Source organism: Leuciscus leuciscus, assembly GCF_965113295.1.
Source record: "Leuciscus leuciscus genome assembly, chromosome: 12".
NCBI classification, from domain to species: domain Eukaryota; kingdom Metazoa; phylum Chordata; class Actinopteri; order Cypriniformes; family Leuciscidae; genus Leuciscus; species Leuciscus leuciscus.
Genome location: NC_138736.1, coordinates 3,280,008 through 3,298,097, shown reverse-complemented (window position 1 = coordinate 3,298,097; position 18,090 = coordinate 3,280,008). Strand labels below are relative to the sequence as shown.

The following is an 18,090-nucleotide window of genomic DNA, read 5'->3' as shown; positions in this document are numbered from 1 at the left end:
GCTTGCTGATCCTGGATCAGGGGTTCGTGGTAGGCGACAGACATTAGGTAACTTAATAAAGCTGACTGTTGGAAGGATTTTGGAGATTTATTATTATTATTTTCTGAAAGCATCAGGCTATTATAATGGCAACCTGTCATTTGTGCATTTGTCAAGATGTCCTCAACGTTATTTTCAAATGGTCTTTTATTAGATTTGCATCATTATATATTATACAACAATGCATGATGGGACACATTAGTAGAAATATCCTTGGCAACTTCTTTAGAATGTGAATAATGAACCACCTTATCCCTGATTGTACTTTAATTACTTGAAAAGCTCAACTTTTATTTGTTCTCTTACTTTCATCTCTTGGTAATTACTTAAAAGTGTTATGAAAAGTTACTTTCATAACTCTAAAGAGGGTGCAAAAATATTTGTAGAAAAAAATGTCATAATGCTCCGATCATCGATGAAGATGAAGATATTAACAAATGTACATTTTTTATATATTTTAACACCCATTAACACAACCTTTTGCATGTGCCTCTCCATAGCTATCACATACCAAATCAATGCCATGCTATTCATTACATACGAATTAAGGTGATATTTATACATCTCATACCAGTTTTATACCTCAAATGTACATTTCCATATAACCTAATTATGACTAGGCCTACACATACTGTATATGTATGCATTATAAACCTCTCAAACTGAACATATTAGCAATATATTGCATCAAACAGACTTGCGTATTAAGAGCGTCATGTGATATTAGGAGCTGCTTAACTTTGTCATCGTGAGAAAGAACCGACATTAGTTATAAAGCAATCCAATAGAACGAATGCAGGATGACTCAAGTCACAGGAAAAACTGGAGAGAAAAGGGGGTAAAGTAGATGAAAAAATGATAAGCTGTGGGAAGGCAATGTCCCACTAAGCTAAAATTAGCAGTAGCTCGACAAACTCCAAGGGGCTCAGACTGAGAACCTCCATCATGTTGCCCAGAAATCATTCACACACTCAGAGAACACATGAAGAGACCATCCGCCAGAAACTAACACTAATGAAGCCTCCATGGAGCTTCTATAGTTCAGCGGCCATCGGCTCAAAACACTTTATATTGACACTGAGCTCAGACAAAACACTCCTGACCGACACGACAGCACAGCGGAGTTTGCTTGTGTGTTAAAGGGACAGTTCACACAAAGTCATCATTTACTCACCCTGGTGTTGTAGTAATCCCGTATGCCCTTCTTTTTGTTTGTTTTTTGACCAGAGCTTTAAAAAAGACTCACAGAAATGATCTCATGCGACACGAGTCATATATTCCAAGTGTTCTGGGTGGATACGATAGGGTTTGCTGAAAAACAAACTGGAATTAAATGTATTATTTAATGAAAATCCTCACATTCATGAGACTCTTAGTGTCGCAGTTCACTCTGACTCGCCCAGAAAAACACACAAGCTGCGAGAAATCAAGATCGATAAAAACGTCTAGAACGTGTCCGTGCTCTTTCTGCACTGAGTTGAATATCTCTGGACTGGAACTCTGGTTGTCAGAATCACAGATTATTGAACTCAATAACGTCTTGTTACGACGAACACAACAGAGATATTCGCCTCAGAGAAGAAGGTTCATGGATTGTATTATGTTTCTGGTCGAGTCGGAGTGAACTGCGACACTAACTGAGTCTCATGAACGTGCGGTCGGGCACAGAAGACCTCGGACAAGCTCAGGATTTATGTTAAATAACACATTAAGGGTGCTTTCACACTTGGTTCGATTGGCTGGTCTGAACCAGAGTTGGATTCCTCCTCTCTGCTCCCGCTGGATTGTGTTCACATTATATTATTTGGGTCTGAACCGTGAAGCGTTTGCATCATCATAGCAGCAGCTTGTTACGGAGTTACAGTGATGCAGGAGAAGGCAGGTAAATGCACAGCGTTGCTCACCTCACTCTTATATCTTGGTTTTTGAACCTTTGGTTTTGTTTTCAAAGTCTATCTGCTGCAAATGTACTGAAATTAATTTGTAATGTACACATATACATTCTCTCTGCTTGCAGTGCCTCAGTCACGCTTGTCAGGAAAGTGAGTGAGAACAAGCACAAACACGGTAGTTCAAATGATATGTATATAAGTATATATAAATATACTTTTTATGCAGACTCTGGTACGGTTTGTGGTTCGGAAAACAGCGCTCACATCATCCAAACGAACCGAACTCTGACGTCAAGCGAACCCGGGTGCGCAGCAAAAGTGCTAATGTGAAAGCTTTGTTTTTTCACCACAACCCTATCATATACACTCAGGACACCTGGAATATACGACATGTCACATGGGATCATTCTTTGATACTTTTGCATCTTTTTTAAAGCTTGATGATGGTTGCTGTTCACTGTCATTATATGGACGAGCACGAGTGCGACATTTTATGAAAATTCTCCTTTTGTGGTCTGAAAAAGGGCGTACGGCATTAGAACACCACCAGGGTGAGTAAATGAGGACTTAATTTTCAGGTTTGGGAGAAATGTTCCTTTAAGATCTACAGGAAAACAAAACAGAGCGAAAAGAAATAATGAACATTTCAGACATTGGGCCCTATTTTAACTATCTGAAACGCAAGTATCAAACGCCAAGCGCAAATGTAACTTTGTGGGCGGATCTCGACGCAAATCTAAAATGGGTTGGTCTGAAGTAGCTACATTACTCATAGGTGTGGTTTGGGGCGTAACGTGAAATAAACCAATCAGAGCATCATCTCACATTCCCTTTAAGAGCAGGCGTGCTTGTTCCATGGCGGTTTGCTATTATAACGGCGGATTTGCCAGCCGCATGCCAGGAGCGGTTCACAGCCGAGGAGACCGACGTTCTCGTCAGGGACGTAAAACACAGAGAAGTGACATTGGGGACGGAGAAACCCTCCCAAATTAGCTTCGGTTAAACAGGCGTATAATAATTTGGGTAAATGTGTAAGCTAGATGTATGCCTTTTTTTTTCTCATCTTCACGGACACCACAATGATTTCCCTCATGTGGAATATTTTTCCTTGTAATTATGTATGGTTTGCAAAAATGTCAACTGCTGCGTCTGTGTGTAGATCGAGTGTATGAGCGTTGTGCACACGCTACATTATGGCCAAGCATACACCCTTAAAATAGCATCTGAATAACGTGCCTCTGACTTTAGACTAGGTTTTTCCTGGTCTGTGGCGGAATTGTTTTCTGAAACTGCAAAATAGCACCAGGGAACGTTTGCGCCGGAACACGCCTCCTCTTTTCGCTGAACCGGCCCCGGGAGCGCAAGTTCATTCCCTAATTTACCGATGTGTGTCTGTGGAGGGAAAAGTCTGCTGTGCGTCGGGTGCAAAATAGGAATGATACATGCGTCGTGTACAAAGTCAATTGCGCTGGGTGCAAGATAGGGCCCATTATAGTGATTTAACAGTACATGTTCATCGACTACACTGAAAAGCAGTTCTCTATGTCTGTTTGCATTGGTAAAGTGCGGCTTAGCGAAACCACCATACGATTTGATAAAATGAACAAGGCATGTTGATTATGCAGCAAGACTGTGGAATGTTGGGAAAAGTGTACTATCCGTGAGACCGGCTTCACGAGTCGAGTTTCATGTGTTGTAATTGCCTAGCAACCCTGGACAAGTGAGCTCTCTAAATTAGCAGCTAAAGACTGGGAGACTTTTGAGCTAGTTGAGTAAATTTCATTGTGCTAAATTTGGATAATTGCATGAGTTTTCAGGCAGTGTGGTAATGAATGGCACTTTGTTGTATTAAATCCGGGGCTAAATGGCTGGAATACGGGAAAGACATAATGGGGGATTGAGGCCAACACCTCCATCAGTCTGCAGGAGAGACTGAGGCTCCACTAACACAATCAAGTCATAATCAAGATCTGACTGAGAGGAAAGTTCCTGGAAGTGAGATTTCACGGAGAAATAGTAGGCAAAAACAGACCATATTAATTCTTGCAATGTAAACATTACAGCATCATAATCTGATCATTTTGCATTGAGAAAAATACAACACACTCACTCATGTTACCAGATTTTGGACTAGAATAAAAAATAAAAAATAAAGATAAATAAGAATACTAGGACCGCCAATTTAATGTTTTCTATTTGAATATATAGTAAAAATTTAATTTATTCCTGTGATCAAAGCTGAATTTTCAGTCTCAGTGTCACATGATCTATCAGAAATCATTCTAATATGATGATTTGATGCTCAAGAAACATTTCTGATTATTATCAATGTTGAAAACAGTTGTGTTGCCTAATATATACACACACACTATATATATTTACACACTGTATATACACATACACAGGCATTGAAAAATTAACATTCAATCATTCCTCCTGACCTCAACATATATATGTGATTAATTTGATTAAAATTAGTGATCATCTGACAGTCCTAAAACTAAGGTAAAATATGGAAGAGGAAGTAAGAGTTTTTCTGCAGCCTGTCTAAGTCTCTCGTCCATGTTCACCTTGACCCGGCCGGCCTGAACAGCTCATTTCCCAACACTGGATCCTTCCCCTTCACTGGGCTGATCAGAGCGGGGTCACAGGTCACAGGTCACAGGTCAGTACGAGGAGGACAGTCTATTTCAGGCCTTCACATTCAGAAACACACATGCAGACATGAACGCTGTCATTTGTTCCCTTTCCTTCAACCATTATGCCTTTACTGTAAAGTAAAATTTAATATTCATGTCATATGCATGAACAGTTACTGGAACTAAATCTTAACAGGAAATATTTATTTTATATAAAGAATACCAAAACTTACCAGCAAAGAGTAGAAACTGGCCCTTAACTCACTGCTCAAACACACAGATATGATGAAACTAGGTTTGTAATATTTCACTTGTATACTCTATATATGCTGGACTTTTCCACAGAGTGTTTTTAATGGGCGCGAGCAACGCTAAGGTCCATTCCCAATCCATCTGGAAGTGTCTCGAAGGACGCCCGTCTGCCCTCCGGCAAATTCAAACACTTTCCAATTTTCACACTAACTCGAAAATATCTAAAAGATACCAACATCCAAAGCTCTTTCTCATCGGGTGCACCTGACCCTCTCAACCACGAAACACATTCAGCATTTTTCCTTCGCCTGTAAGTTAACACACTTTCTGTCTTGACCTTTGCTGCTAGCTAGCCATTGTTAATTACCCCTCCAATCGCCTAAATGTGCTGGTTTGCGGAGTTTTAATTAATGTAGCCACTGTGAATCCCCTCTGAGGGCTTTGGTGTGTTGGCATTTTGTGACGCTTTGATTTTAATGAAGCACTGAAAGTCAAGCACACAAAAACTAAGAGATTGAGTTATATTAGCACGGATGAGAGTCTTGACCCTCATTTATTCAATAAATGAAATCCAATATCTATTACACTGAATATATTTTTATGTTTGCACCTTGTCATAAACGTGGCACTGAATAAACAAGATATCGACCTCTGCAATGTTAAAACATACTGGATAAATCTCACCGATAGAGCGTGGCGTAAAGAGTGTGACCTGCTGTCAGCTCTCATGAAGTGTGGAATGGTGTAAAAGACTCGTTTCACTCACACAGATTCATAAGATGTGACTTCTGCATCGGAGGAAGTGAGCGTGAAGCATTAACGCTGAGTGTAATCAGTGTGTTTGTACCGTCTCATTATTAGGACTCGTCCAGATGTGTGACCCTCCACCGCTGGATCAGTGTTGAAAGCTTGTTCAAATCCTCTCGTCATTTTCACTAATACATCTTTCCAAATATCAACTGTTGTGCTCCACAGAAGTAACAGCTTTGGAACGACATGAAAGTGAGTAAATGATTACAATTGTCACTTATCATTTATATATAATTAATATTTTTATATAACTATAAATATATATTTATATCGGCTATTATACGTTGGTATATTTATTATAAATATTTTTATCTATATATATAATATTTTTGTGTATTTAATTTAAATATCTTATATGAACTATGATAAATATTTATATTACTTTAAATAATTATAAAATATATAAAAACATTTTTTATCTATCTATCTATCTATATATATATATATATATATATATATTTATATTTATATATATTTATATCGGCTATTATACGTTTGTATATTTATTATAAATATCTTTATCTATCTATATATATATATATATATATATATATAATATTTTTGTGTATTTAATTTAAATATCTTATATAAACTATAATAAATATTTTGATTACTTTAAATAATTATAAAATATATTTATTTATATTTATATATATAAAAATTGTTGATAAATATTTTATATAATTGAATTTATAATTACAATTCCTATTTTTATGAACATAATTTATGTATTTATATTATATATTTGTATATTTATTATAAATATCTTATTTTAACTATAATAAACATTTCTATATTTATATTAATAGGTATAAAATATATATGTTACACACACACACAGAGATATCTGTGTGTGTGTGTGTGTGTGTGTGTGTGTAACATTTTATAACTACTATTAATATAAATCTATATATTGTGTGTGTGTGTGTGTGTGTGTGTGTGTGTGTGTGTGTGTGTGTGTGTGTGTGTGTGTGTGTGTGTGTGTGTGTGTGTGTGTGTGTGTGTGTGTGTCGGAGAGAGTGTATCAACCATGAAAATCAAATTTGCCTTGATCTTTTGCCTTGACAAAATAAAAAAATTTGCAACAGTACAGTATGGAAATATTGCTGCAAAATAAAAATTACGAAATATTATCAAACGATTAAACGAGTGATCAGTGTTTTTATGAGACGAAAGGAAGATGTGTGTGTTCTACGGGAGGTAAATCCTGACCACAAGCTGTTTTCTGTGGTTTTCTGAGTGTCACTGCCGGCTCATGAGCATTATGGGATACGACCATTCTCTGAGTATCTCTCACACCGAAACCTAAAGAGATGAGCACAGCAGCTGTGATCAATACATGAATTACAATTGTGTTGTGTTCAGTCTGCGGGGAGAGCGTCCTCATTGCATGCGTGGAGTCAGTGGCTTTACAACAAACAGGCTCGGGCTTGAGCGTAACCGGTGCGCGTCGCTGGCTCAGCGGATCGAAGCCTATCTAGCGTGGGCAGGAATCAAAACTGCTGTGAAGGGAATTGATGGAAGTGGAGAGCCGGGTCACGGTGTTCTTTTTCATTGAAGACAGTGAAACCTTGAACCGAAAGAATTACTGATTACAGAACTTTATTTCTGCTCTAATTATTGAATTCCGATGCATAGGCTTGACCCTCGATTGTGGACGAGAAGGATTGTGTGACTGATCTATTTCAGTTGGCAGTGCAACGTGGAAGAAAAGCTAGTCTGAGCTCCACAGAGAGCCCTGAATGTTCTAAATGTCATCTAAACATGAACTGAGAGATATACCAGTTCTTTGAAGTTGTTCGAATTTGCTGCATGTGGATATGTGCTTTGATAACCCGCGGCGTGGAGAATATGCACGTCATCGAGCACGCATGCTTTCCTTCATTCAAGTCGATACATACATTTGGATTGATTCTCGTTTCTTGAGTGAACTCCTGCTACACACTCCGCAAACAGACATCGGCATGTGGATCCAAAATAACTCACTTCACTGAACCTGAAATTACTGGACAGTACATAGTATTTGTATATAATCAGAATGCATAATGCAAAAAATAAAATGCAAAAAAATATATAAAATATATATATATATATATTTTTTTTAAATAAAATAAAATAAAATAAAATAAAATAAAATAAAATAAAATAAAATAAAATAAAATAAAATAAAATAAAATAAAATAAAATAAAATAAAATAAAATAAAATAAAATAAAATAAAATAAAATAAGTGACCCTTGACCACAAAACCAGTCAAATGTCGCATGGGTATATTTTGTGGCAATAGCAAAAAATTATTTTATGCCAAAAATCATTAGTATATTAAGTAAAGATCAAGTTCCATGAAGATATTTTGTAAATTTCCTACCGTACACATATTAAAAATGTATTTTTGTGAGTGAATGCAGCAAAATCGTGAACATAAATGAACAACTTTAAAGGAGATTTTCTCAATGTTTCGATTTTTCTGCACCCTCAGATTCCAGATTTTCAATAGTTGTATCTCGGCCAAATATTTTCCTATCCTAACAAACCATACATCAATGGAAAGCTTATTTATTCAATTCTCAGATTATGTATAAATCTCAATTTCAGAAAATTGACCCTAGTGATTGATTTTGTGGTGTGATCCAGGGTCACACACACACACATATATGTATACACACATATATACTTGGATTTATATTTATATATAAGTTGCACAGTAATGCATGACCTTGACTGTCTTTTTGCTTTATCGAGTGGACTGAAACACATCACACCTCTCCTTAAAGCAATGACAACAGTTTCACTCTGTCTGCCAAAATGTCCTTCTCTTGTTGGATCCATCAACCTAAGTGGCTAAAGTATATGGAATCCTGAATCCTCTCCAGTCAGATCAATAAAACTGCTAATAGTCTTATTACTTTACAAGCTTTATTAACCCAACACCTACTTTATTTCCTTGATGACATGAGCTCCATTTCAGACATAATAAGCTCAGCTGACACGTGGTCTGAATGTCTCCGATGCACATCATGCTGTCTGTCACGGATGCGACGGACCAATCAGGAGACGCGGCGCTCGCTGATGTCACTGGTAAGAGACACTGTGACATCATGAGGCTCGTGGGACCTAATTCACCTTTGTAACAAGAGGCTGTCAAAACTCAATCGATAATCGAGTGAAAGGTCAGCATGGCCTCTGTGAGCAGTATTCAATACTTAATTACAAGAGCTGACCCGCTGGACGAATTCAAATGGGTATTTAAAGCGAGAGGAACATCTGCGACATGACATCAGCAAGAACCGATGATGCTTCAGGTGTTTAGAAATGCTCCTATAGGAGGAGGAGGGCTTTACTGGGAGGTTAAAGGACAAATAAAGGGGTATGCAAAGATTTAGCCATTTATTAATTAGATTTCTGTTATTTTGCTTGACTTGTGTGTTTTCAATTGCCCTGCTGGATGTCCCACTGTGAGCAATTACATGCATGTGTGTCGACTCCAGACAACTTGACAGACCGGGAAACATAAGTAATTATGTTTGGTCTATTTGTCGATGCTTCGTGTGTGTGTGTGTGTAGGATGTATGCCGGGGAAATTCACACCTTTGTACACTTAGATGTGAGATATGCACATTTCACCCATCATGTGACTACTTTGGAAAGTTCAAGATCCACAATAAAAAAATATTTACATGTAATAGACAATATAAAATAAATAAATAAATGAATAAATAAATAAATAAATCTTTTGAGTAATTTTATATCTGTATATTGTATTATTTACATGTATTAATGTCACAACATTACGGTTATATGTGCTGGAAATGTTTTTGTATATAGCATTAATATAACATTATATTAACATGCATTCAATATTTTACAAGTGAAACGAATCTCATTTAATTTTTTTTATTAAAAAAATAAATAAAAATTCGTGGATACAGATTAAAATACAACATTACTCCTAACAAAAGAATGATAAGTCTGGCATCAGAGCTTCACATCCAGTAAAACTTTGCAACAAAAGACTCAAACAAGTAAAGTATTATAAATTCAGATCAGATGAATCGCGTTTGAAGCCATTCAAGCATAAAAAGTCAATATACCAGTACACCTGTGACGCAAATCAGCTGAATATTTATATAAATGCACCAAGGTGCAATGTGATGATGACAAGAAGAAAACTTTAATTACAGTACGTGTTAAGTAGCGGTGCTTTATTGCAAAGATTCTCTCACCTCTATAAAAGGATGTTTCTAACACTGACAACAACCAAAGCCACACTGGCGAAACTCTGATGCCTTTTGTGCTGATGTCGGCCAACATCTGAGGAAAGGTGCGCCCCGGTTTCAACAACAGAGCGTGGTTAAGATGCCAGAGCAGAGGCAGAAAACTCAGAAATCAATTTAAGGGTCACTGCCCATGCAAGAGTGGAGAGGAGAAATAGATTTTCTGCTTCTCACAGGTGGCCACCTTGACATTTGCAGGCACTGCGAAACTGTGAGTGAAAGAGACGTGTTCATAAAAACACAAACGCCTCAGCTTAACGGAATAGTTCATTCAAAACCGGAAATACTCATCAGTTAATCATCCTTATGTTGTTGCAAACCCATATCTGACATATGACTCTCATTGTAAAGAGCATCAAGCACTTGGCTGGAAACCTCGGGTTGCGTTTATAAGTTGCACTGGTTAAATTACAACAAGCAAAATATTCTATAAACATGAGATCTAAATATAAAATGAGAGTGAGGAAGTGTAAGAAACAGACCTGGCAGAGAACCAGAGTCTCCGATTTTCAATTCCATTGTTTTATCCCCTGTGATATACTCTTCATGAGAATAAAGCATGATGAGGAAGAAGAAAACCCCTCTGAAACGAGAGCTGAGGGCTGCAGCTGCAGGAGAGCTGTTTAGAAAGCATTACGTCACTGCGAGAGGGGGCTTACCAGTATCAGACATGCTAAACCCATCCGATATTAACGTCTGGGAAACAGCAGCACAGTGTGATGATGACAGATGATGGGCGATCTGTGAGATATGAACACACTGTGGATGAGAGTGACGTCTGACGCAGTGGGATCGCGACTGACACGTCTCGGAAAGCCTTTCATGTTCCACTATAAATCCAGTTTGTTGGGCTGTGGACTGTGTGCTTCAAACATGTGAAGCAGAGGCGAGCATGCAGAAGTCCTGCCTGTCAAGTGTTCATCCCAACTTACTTTCTCAACTTCATTTAATAGTAAAAAAAAAAAAGATCAAATTCATTGCAGATTAGGCTCATGTGGTTTGCACACTTTCATAGTGATATGTCCAGTGAGTGGCGCTAAAAGAGAAGTTAGTTTTATCCAACACAGATGAACACAAATCTAGTAATGTTTTAGGTATAGACGATAGTTTCATCTTCTTGCCTCATCACAACACACACACACACACTCTTGTACATCTATCTTTATGTGGACATTCATTGACACAATGCAATCTCTAGCCGCTTACCCTAACCGTACCCATCATAACTAAGTGCCTAACCCGAACCCTGACCCTAAACCGACCCTTAACCTCATTATAACCTTATCCCTAAAACCAAGTCTTGACCCTCAAACAGGCCTTTAAAGGAGAACTTGGTATCTTTTTTAACTTAATAAAACTGTCTAGAAATCATTTGGATGGTTAAACAACCTGTTCTGGTGATATTGGTGACTTTCCCCGCTCCCCCCAGCGTTCCCAGGCGGAAAACCAACCTTGCAACTTGCGCACTGCCGTCCCGGCAAAGTGAAATTGGAAGTCTCGTGAGAAGCGAGAACTAGAACGAGAACGAGCGCGAAACACAAATTGCTTTACGGCAATTCGACATAAACACACACGCATGTATGATGTATTACCAGATTACTCACCTCGGTAGACATAGCTCCACGCGATACAGTTGGCTTGCTCCGATCAAAACAAACGCACATGAGCAGCGGTAGAGAGGGGGAGGAGGCCGCCGCAAGTGAGTTTTTTACGACTGTGTTGTGAAATATACGCCCCCCCACAGCTGTAGGGGGAGCTCGTGGGGAAAACATGCGACAACAAAAGGGAAAATCAGCGAAGAAGTGACTAGAGTTCGCTAGAGTTACAGAGTTCTCCTTTAAAGGCTCTCAGAAAGTGAGGACCGGCCAAAATGTCCTCACTTTACTCTCTCTGTCCTCACTCCAATGGTCTAAAACTCAAACTGGTCCTCACAGAGATAGTTGTACAAGTACACACACACACACACACACACACACACACACACACACACACACACCAGTAGTTTCTGCTCATCTGCTGATTGACTTTCTAAATGCAAATACATGACAGTTTTGACTGACTAGGGCGTAGTGCTTCACCTCCTCCATAGTGACTCAGCATTTCTTCGAGAGGGGAATCCCACACACACACGGCTTTCTTCTACCTGTTTATTCTCATTTTCCAATTTCCAATGCTGTAAAACGGTTAAAGTGTGATTCAGTGATTCATTCTCAAGGGGTTTCACACACGTGTGCAAACACACTCACATTCACACCAGGAGTTGTGCGTCATTCAGAATAGATTTGAGTTGCCTTTTAAATTCACATTCAATTTAAATTTGCATTTGAATTGAATTTGAATTTGAATGTAAGGAAGTACTAAAACCTTTGTTGGCTTGAAAACATTCAAAGTGTTTAAGCTTTATAGGGCTAAAGGATAAACAGAATGATAGATAGAGCGATATAACGATAGATAGAGCGATATAACGATAGATAGATAGATAGATAGATAGATAGATAGATAGAACGATGGATAGAACGATAGATAGAATGATAGATAGATAGATAGATAGATAGATAGATAGATAGATAGATAGATAGATAGATAGATAGATAGATAGAGCGATAGATAGATAGATAGATAGATAGATAGATAGATAGATAGATAGATAGATAGATAGATAGATAGATAGATAGATAGATAGATAGAACGATAGATAGATAGATAGATAGATAGATAGATAGATAGATAGATAGATAGAACGATAGATAGATAGATAGATAGATAGATAGATAGATAGATAGATAGAACGATAGATAGATAGATAGATAGATAGATAGATAGATAGATAGATAGATAGATAGATAGATAGATGATAGATAGATAGATAGAATGATAGATAGATAGATAGAACGATAGACAGAACGATAGATAGATAGATAGATAGATAGATAGATAGATAGATAGATAGATAGATAGATAGATAGATAGAACGATAGATAGATAGATAGATAGATAGATAGATAGATAGATAGAACGATGGATAGAACGATAGATAGAATGATAGATAGATAGATAGATAGATAGATAGATAGATAGATAGATAGATAGATAGATAGATAGATAGATAGATAGATAGAACGATAGAACGATAGATAGATAGAACGATAGATAGAACGATAGACAGAACGATAGAACGATAGATAGAACGATTGATAGAACGATAGATAGAACGATAGATAGAACGATAGATAGAACGATAAAACGATAGATAGATAGATAGATAGATAGATAGATAGATAGATAGATAGATAGATAGATAGATAGATAGATAGACAATGCTAGTTTATTTATTTTAACATATTTAATAAATGAACTTTCGTCGACCAGGGCGGAAAAAACACTTTGTTTCCCACAATGAATTACATGTGAATTTCTTTCTGTCATTCCACTTCAACTTGCAACTCTTCCCCTGACACACTCCTTCCATCTGTGTTTTCCTCAGCCTTGAAGCTGCCATGGGGACTGTAAGCTTTATTACCAGGTGCATTTTTTTTAAACAACATTATCAGCTAAATCCATGAAACAATGCAGCAATGTATTCTGATTATACACAGCGAAGCCCGCAGAGGTTCCAGCGATGATAACCCTTCTCTGTGAAAGTGTTGCGAATGCATGAGAGATGACTGACAGCCAGACAGACACGTTCTCGAGTGGCACGCTTGTTAAGTATAATGTCTGGGAATATGGTGAATCTGCATGGAAATCAAAGATTACCATGCTGATCACTCAAAGGAGCTGAAGCACATGTTGTGGAAAAAGGCCAGTTGTAAAACCTGCCAGAACGGAGAGGCGAGTTCAGCAGAGCTCCAGGCGATAGAAAACTGTGCTGAAGATGGAGACTCGCAGAGAATACAAGTGTGTTAATGCTCTTTTCTTTATCAATGGCTCCCGGCCAAAGTGGAAGGCAAGAGAGAAAAGGTTGGGTTTTGACTGTGCGAGCAACATTTCTGTGAGCTTTAAAGACGGAGATAGTGAGCCGTGTCCATGCGAGAGGAAAGTGAGGGAGACGGAAAGTTCAGGAAAGAAAGAAAGGGCCTTTTCTCCTGTTGTCTGGAGACGGCATCTTCGACAGGAAATGAACACAAGCCTCGGCTGAAGCGGCTGGTGCTCGTGCCCACTCTCTGCTTTCTGTTCTCACAAGAGGATACTCTTACAAACCCTAGCGAGCCGCCTCGCCGTCTCCGGCCTTCATAGGGAGCATGCTAAACATCATACGATCATATGAAACGCTTCACATGGGCATTCACTTCTATACAATCAGCCTCTGCCAGGGGGACGAGACTCACAATTGATTTCAATGGAGTTTGACGTAAACCATATTTAATAAGCATAATATATAGCTAGTGTTATCATCATCAATGAAAACTGTTAAGCAAAATAAAAATAAAAATGGGGATAAACAAAAAATAAAATAAAATAGTCATGACTCCAAATTAATAATACAATATAATACAATAAAAATGCTCAAACACTAAAGAAGAGTAAAAACTAATTTTTTGAATTTTTTTTTATAGTAATAAAAAAGTTTTTTTTTAAGCTGAAACTAAAAAGTAATGACTCGGATAACTTTGAGAATAAAATGCAGTAAAATAAAAATGCTACAAATTCTAAAACTAAATTAAAAACTAACAATGAGGAAGAGTAAAATCTTAAAGGAAAAAATTAAATAGAGTAAAATAGAAATATAGAGTAAAATAATGCATACACTTTATCCATACTTGTCAGTCTTGAGTGAAATAATTTATCAACCTTTCTCTTACAGCGTCTGTCACTTTGGACCTACTTGATGCAATGCACTCTGGGATTGCACTGTCCACATAATTCGGGGGCCAGTAAGAAAAGAGTTACATTTTCAAATTACTTCTATTTGAACTTTCTATCAGCATATCAGAATGATTTCTGAAGGATCATGTGACACTGAAGACTGGAGTAATGATGCAAAAAAAATAAAATAAAAAAAATTCATTTTAAAAAGTTGAAAATAGAAAAGAATTGTAATAATATTTCACAATATTACGTTTTTTACTGATCGAATAAATGCAGTCTTGCATAAACTAACCCAAAAACATTTTTCTGAATGGTAATGTAAATTCTGCATTCAATTTTCTGAAGAGGCAGCACAATTAAGTGTGTACTATGTAGGGTAACTCACTAGGATTTGGAACAGTGGCAAAGTACTGAGAAAGATCTTGATCTTTTCCCTCACCTGACAACTCTATAAAGCTGTCTGCCTCTCACTGTCCTCTTCCCTGTACATGAGTTTGAGAATCACTCCCATTCCTCTCAACTCTATTGACCTATTCAACCAACAACTCGAGCGCCATCCAAACGAGAATAGAAGTCAGTGAACGCAGCAGATCAGTCACTCTCTCCCCATCACCTCTCACGTTCTCCCTCTCTCCGAGCGTTCCTGAGCTGGAAACTGTCCAGGATCTGTAATAAAGTGCTAAGCAGAAGACAGGAAATACTGGAGAAGTCGAACAATGTTATGACAATACTTATAACTTTTACAGTTGGGGCCCAGCTGCACATCTGCACATCTGCACAACATCAGGCTCTCGCTGGCCCAGACAAGAGGAAACCATTTCTACTCCTGGCATCCAGCGCCTCCAAACAGATGTTATCACTTTACCAATAGCCTTGTTTTGTTGTCTTTTTTCTCTTTAACACAGCACAAAGAAAAACACAACACAAAACGGCCATTTTTCAAAAGAGGAAATGGGAGTCGTTGGCGTTAGGGAGGGCAGCATGGAGAAACAGCATGATAGATTAATAATAGTTACCGTAATTGATTTAGCATGAAGGAATCCGCATTGCCTCACAGGAAGACGAGCTGTCGCGCTAACAGAACATGCTAAGCGTCTCGAGAGCTACTCAACGGCCTGTGAAATTAGCCCAGCGCCCCACAGGTAGTCATCTGTGTGCGACAATAGCACTGTTTCTTGACCGCAAACTAAAGTCAATTTAAACTTAAACGACATTTATAGATTGCAGTTTGACTTTTGCGTCTAGCTGTCCATTAAGGCACGGGGTAAACTACGTCATGTTCTCGAGCTCAGCACATGCTTTCAAAGTATTCTCGACCACGGATGGACGAGTTCGACAGATGGACAGTACAATTGCTTTTCTGTACTCTACAAGACATCAGGGGGCAGCACTGAGTCATTTACAGGATAGAAGAAGAGAAGTAGCGGATCCGTCATTGCATGCAGTTTAGAAGAGTAACCAAAACAAAAATGATGGAGAATGATATGCAGCTTTGTTTACTGTTCTTGGAACAGCGTGTTATGCAACGACTACTCTTCTTCGACTACTGCTACTACACATATATAGGGAATGTATTGAACACACTCCCTCAGCCGGACTGAGTGGCAGAAGAGCTGCTGAGTGACTGGATTTAATATGGAAAACGCCAGTAAAACGAACAATTATCAGTTTAAACTGAAGGTTGGACTTGATATAGTGTTCTTTACAACTTACCAAAGATCCAGTGATCATGGATATTGACATGCCGCCAGGAATCATGTTTCCTGACATTTATGTGTGCCTGATTTCGACGCCGGGGAAATACATAAAGCAAATATCCCTGTGAACGCTTTATATGAATACAATATAGGTCTAAATCCGGGTGATCACTTATATCAATGTTATATATATATCATCATATCGTCCAGCCCTAAAACATGTCCAGCCCTTAAAAATATCCAATTATGCAGAATGGTAAATATTGAATTGATGAGTTGTCAATACAATATTAAACAATACAATATATAGGGTATGATTTTATCACAAAATTCAGCATATTGACATAAAATGATAACTGCAAATCCACCTTTCTCTGCCTGGATCCAGATGTTTCTATGAGTCGCAGTGATCCATTTGCTTCTCTGTTCTGTAGCTTTCAGCAGTCTGTAAAAATTCACCTCAGATTTCTTGTCAAATCTATTTGTACAGTCAATCTCAAACCTCTTTCCCGTTTTAGATGCCATTCGTGCTGAAAACCAATGCTGCCACTCAGTCTTTCTGCCACTCAGTCACGCATAACCTCTATACATCACAACTGAGTACTGCCACCTAGTGGACTCTTCTGTCTAAACATTCACCTTGAGAATGTGCTGTTTTACGAGCGGATATGAAAAACGGGCTCCACGCGGATGGTGTGCGAACCATCGTGGAACACGGACGACCGAAGTATACTTTGAGCTTTAAGCCTGCAATGCTCTTCTGGCTGGACTTCCATCATGTGCAACTAAACCTCTACAAATGATTCAGAACGCTGCAGCTCGTCTTGTCTTCAACGAGCCCAAGAGGGCCCACGTCAATCCTTTGTTCATCTCACTGCACTGGCTACCTCTAGCTGCTCGCATCAAGTTCAAGGCACTGACGCTTGCTTACAGATCTATCACAGGCTCAGCTCCGTCCTACTTTCACTCACTCCTACAAGTCTACATCCCTACCAGAAGCCTTCGATCGGTCAACGAGCGACGTCTCGTGGTCCCATCACAGAGAGCCAAAAAATCACTTTCCAGAACATTCTCATTCACAGTTCCATGCTGGTGGAATGATCTCCCCACCGGCATCCGGAATGCAGAATCCATGACAACATTCAAAAAAGAGCTGAAAACTCTTCTCTTCCGTGAGCACTTAACCTCATAAAAAAAAATAAAAAAATATATATATATAATATATATTTTTTCTGTAAATTCTCGCTTATCGGGCTTATGCTACTCTGAATAATGCCTGAACTTCGTATTTTGAGCACTTCTTGCGTTGTTTTTTGCCTCTTCACGATGACTTGCTTAATTTAGTCCCAATTTGTAAGTCGCTTTGGACAAAAACGTCTGCTAAATGACTAAATGTAAATGTAAATGTAAAATGTAAGCCTGACACGATCATGAATTTTGTGCCGATGATTAATCACACAAATAAATTGAGATTCATTTTTGTTCATGTTACTTATAATTTAGTATGAAGGAACACATTTGACATCTTTACTTTATAACAGTGTTTTTTATATACTTTATTCTTTATTCCCTGCTAGATAATGACTCTTCTGTTCTCTGGTCTGTGTGATTAGAAACGAACGCGACAGGCCTACTATCCAAACGTACATACAGCTGCTTCTATTTCGACTAAGTGCGAA

At 38.1% G+C, this 18,090-nt stretch overlaps 1 protein-coding gene and 1 long non-coding RNA gene across 6 annotated transcripts in view; one reads left to right on the top strand and one right to left on the bottom strand.

Annotated features, from left to right (window-relative positions):
- Positions 1-18,090, bottom strand: part of trps1 (trichorhinophalangeal syndrome I) — a 118,389-nt gene that overhangs the window by 19,762 nt on the left and 80,537 nt on the right. The gene's annotated exons all lie outside the window — the stretch shown is intronic.
- The window catches only part of LOC309511008, a 104,656-nt gene continuing 103,721 nt past the window's right edge, over positions 17,156-18,090 (top strand). Inside the window, exons 1-2 of the long non-coding RNA XR_014210468.1 lie at positions 17,156-17,264; positions 17,305-17,817. This is a non-coding gene — a long non-coding RNA (uncharacterized lncRNA). The remainder of the gene's footprint in view (positions 17,265-17,304; positions 17,818-18,090) is intronic.